Genomic DNA, 9,642 nt, shown 5'->3' with positions numbered 1-9,642 from the left:
GCGAATGTTTAGATGGATGGATGTTAGAAGGTATCTCGAGAACGGCTGTATGCATCTAGCTAAAATTTGGCATAAATGTAGAACACGGTCTTGTACACAGGCTACTGCTATTTTTAATACCGCGCGGACGGAGTCGCGAGCGACAGCTAGTACAATCGTAATAATCGACTGTAACTCCATGACTCTCATATCTAATAGAATCTCGTATAATAAATTAAAGTTAATTTAACAAATTTATTTAGTAACAAATATAAGAATATTATTAACCTAATTAGTCTATTTAGTAGTCGTCGATAAATGAAGTGATAACTAAAATGACGCATAATTATATGTAAATGCATAGTAAAGTTCGTTATGTGTGGTAACATGGAAACACATTTAGTTCCGTGATCTATAAAAAATAATACGTATTATGAATGTGTACGAAATAAAAACATCGTTAAATTCCTTTTCTATGTTCGTTTTCTTTACGAATTATTTCCGTTCCTCAGTAATGATGTTTCTGGTACTGTTTTAAACATATTTTATTATTGTTTCCGTTGTAATAGTCTCATTTTTACGGTTTGCAAAAAAATTGTGTTAAAAATTTCGAAATTTAAAATTTAAAAAAAATACTACAATTATTAGGCGACTAAAGGAGTTAGACAAAATGCATTCGTTTCGATGTGATTCCATAGCGTACTTCAATAATGTATTGAACTGACGCGCGACAATCACGTTACTTATCTAGACTTAGTTTCAGTTCTATACATTTATGAAGTTCAATATGGAAACGCTTCGGAGTGAATGCATCTAGTCCCATCGATGGAAATTCCATCGTCATTTAAAATTTTAAAAAAAAATCGCTTTTAATTTTTTTTTCTTACATCAACTTTATCTATGTAATTTCACAATCGTGTGTTCTTGCAAAAAAAGTCGGACCTGGTTATCGAGAACTGAATAAGCAAGGAAACTCTATAGGCGAGAGTCATTGTCACGACTTTAGTAAGAGAAAAACTCGTAAGAGAGAAACCTATGTAAGCGTGAAAATTATCGCGGTCCCTTCAACTCTCGCTTATCCAGGTACGACTGTATGTATATATAGACTGGCGGCCGCGACTCCGTCCGCGCGGAATTAAAAAAATACATTAGTAGCCTATTTGTTCTTCTAGACTATGTTCTATGTGTATGCCAAATTTAATGGCGATCCATTCAGCCGTTCTGGAGATACCTTCAAACAAACGCATTCGCATTTATGATATTAGTAAGATTTCTATATTCACATTGATAAATTAATCTGGTTGAAAATTACAACTTTAAAAAGATTTTATTATCAGCTCCCTAAGAATCCCATCTGGCTTGTATTAATGTATTGTTCAGATTAATTCTAACCAACAATGACTCGCTAAAATTTGTTACCGATGTACGGCCTACCCTTGTCACGTAACGGCTTATTATATAAGATTAATGGATTGTAGATTTGTAGATTGTATTTGTCGTGGTTGTAATTACGAAAGCGTGAGATTCATTATTTTAATCATTCTATTTATAGAAAAGAACTTAAAAATAGTAAACTACTAACTTTTGCCAGTGACTTCGTCTGCGCAGGATTAAAAACAAGGGTGAAAAATACCTCATACGTTACTCAAGACTATATTCTATAACTGTGCCAAATTTCGATAAGATATGTTGAACTGTAGCAGAGTTATCGAGTAAATCAAATATATCCCACAGGCACCGTACACATTACCGGGTTCATAGGTAGGCTATGTGTTCTTCCAGACTATGTTCTACATCTATGACAAATTCCATCGAGATCCATGCAGCCGTTTCGAAGATATCTTCTAAGAAACATACATTGATACATTCGCATATATGTTATTAGAGGGCCAAAGTTTTGTTCGACTCTCATTTGATAAATCAAATAATGTAAATAATCACTTCAAAGACTTTAAATATAATCAAACATCTTGTTGTAGTCATTAAAAACGTACAACTTAAAACATAGAGTAATGATTTGTTAGAAGCGACAAACAACGGATGGTCATATACAAAAATAACCTAGGTAGAAAATAACATACTCAGACTGTGAGTCAAAGTAAATTCCAGAAGAGATTTATTACCTTGCCAATGTTATTTACTTTTATAGTTTACAATATGACTGAATTTGACAGGAAAAGGATGTTTGTAAAACGGGAATGAACTTCGAAGATCGACTCGACTGTAAATCATAGAAATAGCAAACAAAAGTGTATTATATTCTTCCTTACATTTATAACTCTACAATGACATCCTATATAAAAAAAACTCTGAATGAAACAGGAAATTTATTTAAAAAATATATAAAACTCTCAATTTTGTGTACTTTTTTTTACATTTAATAATAAAGAAGCAGACCTCAGCGTAAAGGAAAAGAGTTAGGCAAATCCTTAATGACCTCTTTATATCAATTATTGATCTCAAATAAATGAATAAATTTTTATCACTACATATAAAAAAATGGTATGTCTGTATGTAATTTCAAAATAACAAAATATATTTCGTATGATTTTTTGCTTTTAACCTACAAATAAAAACTATTTTTTTAAATTTTGCCCTGTCTATTTATCTGTATGTCAACAACAAACTTTTGCATTTATAATATTAGTAAGATTTCATTTCCATTCGTTTGAGTACTGCGATATTCTTAAATTGTATTAATATTATAAAAATCAAATTTCCTAACATTTCTAAAGCCGAAATGCTTAACGATAAAATGATTACAGATTATAAAAGCTCCTTCCCTTCAACTAAATGGAAGAACGTTGTTCACCGCGATGGATTTACTCGAAGATTGCAAGCATTAAAATTTCAAGGGTCTAATCCCTTAGAAAATATTACTTTATACAAACACGCTGAGAAATATTCTGTCATTTACATGAATATGAAAGGAATATTCGAAGACGATTTTAATGCCTTAAAAATATTAATTCCACGTTCATATTATAGAGTAATTGTTTAAGATACGTAACTTAGCGTCCTATAAAACCGTTTTGTATTAAATTTCTAAGAAAATATCATAGTGAAATCGTTTCTTTTATATTTTAACTAGCTGTTGCTCCCGACTTTATCGGAGAAGAATTAAAAAAGAAGCATAGTATGTTGTTCCAGCAAACATCAACAACCTACATTAAAAGTTTCATGAAAATCGAGCCGTTTTGGAGATTACGCGGAACAAACGCATGCTTCCCAACATATGGACCGACAAACAGACAGATTGACAGAATATAATTGGTTTATTTTTCGTTCTTCTATCTGTTCTGTTATGTCCTTTAAATTTCTTCGCAGTAATACCTATGTAAACGTTATGTACACCAATATTTACATATGTATAAGATCTAATACTATTTAATTGATAAGTTGTATGTGTGTTATATATATGTTGTGGTTGTGCTTAAACAAATGAATAAATAAAATAAATATACATATTGCATCACGATGGTTCGCCGTAAGAACGTCAGATATTTGACGCTGTGTATGTACGATGTATTTGAGCAGGGTGAATGTATCTATTAATTTAAGGACTTTTGTTGTACCGATATAATTGATTACTTTTGGTGTACCTATATATTTGCGTATCTTGTCTGTGACGATCTATATGACGCTGACTGTACATATAAAATTTGAAAATCTAAAAACACATTTTTACATGGATCAAACTTAGACGTATATATAAGGCACTTAATTGATATAGAAATTTACTTTTTATATAGACAATATTTATGCTACGTAAAAAATAAAGTGTGTTGAGAATGTTGTGTGTATTTTTTACGTATTTAAAAGAATTTAAAGTTAATAAAATTTTAATATCTCGCGTTATCTTAAAGAAAGTCTACTGCGGTATAACATGATTTATCCATTTAGAGAGAGCTTGAAACAGGTCGCTGAAAGGTTCTTTTATAACCTGTAATGGTTTTATTCAATAGAATTTGAAGCTCATTATTACTTTAAAAGCATGTCGTTAAATAAATTTATTAGAATTTTTTACATATTTCAAGTAATGTCGAGGAAAATGGTATTTTTTTAAGGGATAAGTAATCAGAATATAAGATATTTGCGTGACAAACAACGTAAAGACGAATTTAGAATTTCCTACCTTACTTCTTATTTATAATATAAATGCGAATGTTTAGATGGATTAATGCTTGTTATAATCACCAAAACGGCCGTATGGATCCCGTTGAGATTGGACAAAGGCTACCAAGTTTTTTAAATCAAAGTCGAGGACGACAGTTATTTTTAAAGTAAGTTCAAAAGGATCGTTGTGTTACATTTATATGTAATTTAATATCCTGTCCTATTAAGATAACTCGATGTGTACAAAAAGACTTAAGTAAAAGACAGGATGATACAACATCGATTAATTGATTTCATTCGTATGTTATATTAGCTATCGTCCGCGAATCCATCCGCGCGGAATTAAAAAATAAACTTAATAGCCTATGTGTTCTTTCAGACTGCGCTCTACATCTATGCCAAAATTCAGCAAAATTCAAGAAGCAGTTCTGGAGATATTAATGGAGTTTTTAATACTTAACTCATTCAAAGTATGCGAAAAACCTTCTTATTTTTCTCTTTTCTTTTTTAATCAATACTAAAGTAAAGTAAATGGTTCACAGCTTTCACGAAACAATACGGTAAGCCGTTAATTTTCATTGGTGTCGGCGACGACCAGCGGTGGCGTGTTTTCCATTTATATAAGTCTATTTAACGAGTAATTTACTTTTACGTAGTGCTACTGAGATTTTACGAGTTTGACCGCAGTTATTACATTTACGGGCTTGTTAATTTATTAAATTAAGAAAAAACTATACTAAGCCACAGGTTAAGTAACAATTAATCTGACCAGTTAATCCTTGTGAAATCTTACCTTTGTGGAAAATTAGCGGTCACCCACGACTTTGTCAGCGCAGAACTTAAACAAGTAGCGTATATTATTCTCAAGTGTAGTGTCTTTTCGTCAAATCGGTCCAGCTGTTCCGGAGATCATCCGAAACAAATGCGGCCTCACGGACATACGTACAGACAAACAGATAGAAAAAAATGAAAAAATAATTTTTCATTATAGGTATTTGAAATACATCGCCGTACATATTCGAAATGTTTTTTTTTTCGACCTTACATACAAACACACCAATTTTATTATTCATGAGGAGGCTTAAATAATTCAAAATCAAACTCTTTCATAACTTACACAACGAACAGAACAAACACACCTTATGTTTGCTTTCAAATTTTGCTGAGTAAGGGCGAAGTGTTAATTAGAGCAAATGTTCACGAAACTTACGTTGTTTAAATTGTAGGGGAAAGTTACTGAATTTGCTTTTATTAGGAATATGTTACAATGTCTCAATGTTTAAACTTTATACAGCGAATTAATTTAAAAATGTTATATTTAATTTATTTTCATAATTAATTACGATGTCACCGACAAATCGTTTACACCGGCCGCTTTTAATTGGGCCGATCGGTCTAATGGCAAAGTAACATTAATACATAGAGTCAATCGGCCCAACGGGAAAGCTTCGGCAAAATGAGTAACGAACGAATTCATTCATGAAATCACGCGGTTAATTTTGGTTATTTGGAAATATGACACTATAATAACTAATAGATAAAATCTTTGCCTAGGACATGCTGAAACAGGTACAAAAACATAATTTGTTTTCCTTAAAAATGTAACCAAAATGTTTTAGTGATGTTCGACATTAATGTTATAAAGATTTATGTAAAGATGACATAAAATAACCACGATTTTTTTTATAATATACACACACAATGATGACATCAATAAAATATTAATATTATGTTAATACAACCTTGAACTAAATAACGAGACGTAAATACATAGTTATTTTAAAAGTGTACAGAAATATAATACACGAGGTTTAACTTCTACGTAATTAAAAGTTATACGAAAATAAATTTGATAGAACTAAAATAAAGTTGTTAGAAAAATAATATTAAAAAAATTACTCCACTATTTTAAAAAAATATAAACTAAAGATATAATTTACAACAACTGTAATAATCCAAAAATACATTTAGACTCTGTTCAGTTAAACACGTGTTTTAATCCTGCAACGTGATTTTAAAAGTTTTATCTTTTAATCTTAAATATGCTTCCGGTGTAAGTACTTTTTTATCTACCAAGATCACATTTCGGAACCTACGCATTAATATATTTAAACTAAAAGTTTCGTGCAAATTTCAATATCTCACATTTTGCCAAATATGTTATGTAATCCTAATACTGTTTTTTTTATATATCATAAGGTGACAAACGAACGAACGACCACCTGAAATCGCTGAAATAGCGAAGCGAACGTTGCCCATAGACATACGCAATTGCAAATGCGTTGCCTACCTTTAATCGACGGAGGAGGGATTGCACAGAAAGAGAATATTTTCTCTTCCTATGCATCCCCTCATCCCGAAAATCATCCTTCACTTCCTATCCTTTCCTTATAAGATAAAGGGTGGATAGGGAAAGAGGACTAAATTAGGCCTCCGGGACGCACACTTATCAGACGAAACGTGGAATTGCTTCCACTTCACGCCTGTCTTCTGTGTGGTCGTTGTATTACACCGGGCGAACCGAGCCAATTCGTGCGAAGATATTAAAGCGTGCTCTAACACTGTTAATAAAACATAATATATTACTTAAGATTAAGTGATAAAATATTATTATGATAGTACAATTAGTAAATGAAGGCGCATGACAGGCGTCTTTGACGTGTCGTAGTTCTAGACCCACTTTGGGTCGGTGCGCCAGCGAAGTAAATTATTAATAATAGCAATTAGTAATAATAATATTTACACTAATAATGCTGTTACTCCTAATACAATATTATTTTTGTAGCCTTAGTAAAACAATCTGGCAGTCCGTAACATTAACCATTATTCAATGATGTTATAGTACAAAGAATTATACTGGCCCGTTGGGACAGGCGCTTTTGTTAATTCGGTCAGGAAATATTTGAAACAACTATAAAGCACTATACCTACTTCATTCTTGCGCATAGAATATAGTATACACAAGATAAGTCATAAAGACAGTTACAACATGACAAGGATCTTATGACATTTTTTGATATTGACAGGTTGGTGCCTATGTGCTAATTACAAGCTTTAATTTAGTTTCACTTGTCCCGATGTTTGTCATCAAATCCTGCAAATTTAACGCACTTCCCGGGTTACCCGGTTGCTGATTGAGCTGAAATTTGGCATACATGTGTAAATCACGTCACAATGCAATATTATGATTATGGAGCTGAAAAGTGGTCATTGGTACTTAGCAATGAAACGACACGACCTTGAAGTCGAGTTTGAAGCTCGTTTGAATCGTCTTGACAAGTACTTTGTCTTTTTTAGTTTTTTTACTAACAAAAACATATTAAAAGCTTGTTTTTTTTAAATTTTATGTTATGTTTCGCTTCGGTTATGCCTACCGGGTCAAATAAGTTTGTCGTACTATTCAATGCCATAACAAAGTTGTAGCTTTCAGGCTAACAAACGCAGCCTATTATCAAACTTTGTACGGTAAAAGCCAAAGAGGTTCAACTTCTCGGCATTAAAACTTTTTGCTGATAAAGGGGGATTCCCTTACATTTTGAATATCGGAAACTTAAACGAGCATTGGCTTTAATTAAGAGTTTACTTAGCTTTATATTGATTTAACATAAAATAACTTTATTGCTTTTAGTTACAAACGTTTGTGTTACATTAAACTTTTAAATAGACATCTATGTGACTGTCAAATCTGTTGATAGTGGCTTTTAGCGAGGAATTATTATAAAATAAGTCTAATCTACTCCCATATAACGAACCTTACAATAAACTCTCATTAAAATCCAGCCGTTTCGGAGAATACCCAAAACAAACGAGGATTTGCAGATAGAATAAAGTTTTAAAAATTATATTTTCGTTATTAGCAACATCACGTTCACGAAATATGTTTTTTTATAGAAACTTCAATTTTCGCCTACCAAACGTTGCCAGCCACTAATATCTATAAACTGATAGACCATTGCTTGTAAAAGTTTTTTTTTTGTGATTGAGTGGTCACTGTTTGCCTTGAAGAGGCATTTACAGCTTCACCGAGGTGGCCGCGCGCAAATGGCGCTTAGCCTGAACCTCGTTTAAGAGTAACAAGACTCGAAGGCTGTTACTTCGTTATTGTTGCCGAATTGGTCTTATAAAAGAGAGGTTTTGCATAATTCCGAATTAAACGCGTTTGTTGTAGTTGCTGACACTTAATTCTAACTCTATTATCAAGTCAATGTAAACAAGCACTTATAGACCCAGATAAGCTTATCAAAATATACTTTGTACAGTTATTTCGACAGTGGAAACTCACGATAATATTTGAAGCAATATACGTGGCGCCTCCCTTCTCGTAATAATTTTCCGAACAATATTTTTAGATGCGTGGGACGACACGTAGAAGACACTGTCATCGAAATTTCGTGAACGTTGACAATATTATTCCGTTAAATGTCCACGTCACTTTTCCAAGAAATGTGTCACCTTAATTATGTCATTTATGTCAAAAAATATTGTCATACGAAATTGAATAAAGATTTGCTAATCTGTGGCAATGTTTAAAACTGCATAATTTAATATATTTGTATTATTAATAGCAAATATTCAATGAAATCGTCACAAATCGTACTTCATACTATGTTTAAATCGATGGATGGATGGATGTTTGTTTGAAGGTATATCCAGTACAGCTGAACCGATCTCGATGATTAAGCATATAAATAGAACATAGTCTGGAAGAGCACATAGGCTTCTAATTATGTTTTTTTAATTTCTCACAGACGGAGTCGCGTGCGACAGCATATATAAAATAAAAACTAAAGATTATTATGTCGTAAACAAACATAAGAAGTACGAAATTAAGGTTGAATTTCAAAGAATCTTCGGAAAAAGCGTAAAATTACACGTGACGTTAATGAAAATCAACGACCAAGTGAATTGTTTCGAGGAAACGTGTGACTCAGCTCTTATATTCAAAGCTTTAAAGCTTACATATCGTGTGATACAATACTTATTTCAAGTAACTGATTTTCACCAAAACGAATTTAGTATGTCACAAAAAATCGTATATTTTTTTTTGGTTCCAAAGGTTATAATACTTGTATTAAAAACTACAAAGAACTAAAAACTATCAAAACCTATTAAGAAAAATTTATTTATAAGTGTTTTAATATAAGTTCTTAGTTCATTCATCGTCAGAAAATAAATGAAGACAAGATTTTTTTTGTCTCCTTCAGTATCATGTTTAATGAAAACCGAGTCTTAATTAACTTCGCTATTAATGTAAGAGAAGCTTCCAATTTTCTTATTACTTTGTTCAAGTAATCTTCTTTTTATATTCAAGATAATAAATCAACATATTCATTGATTATAATATTGATAGTAATTAAACAAACTTAAGACTCTGGAAATAAATCAAAAAGCCCTAAATACGACGAATTTTTTCTTAACATTTTTACCTTATTTCCTTCATCTATTATCTTAATATATAGCTCTGATTAACTTATAATTAATTTTGTCAATCATGATGTTTTATTTTTTAATAGTAATCAAACTCGTCTGGCATAGCACTTAGAAAAT

This window comes from Papilio xuthus, unplaced genomic scaffold (genome assembly GCF_000836235.2).
Source record: "Papilio xuthus unplaced genomic scaffold, Pxut_1.1 DF827756.1, whole genome shotgun sequence".
Lineage (NCBI taxonomy): Eukaryota > Metazoa > Arthropoda > Insecta > Lepidoptera > Papilionidae > Papilio > Papilio xuthus.
Note: the sequence above shows the minus strand (reverse complement) of the source record.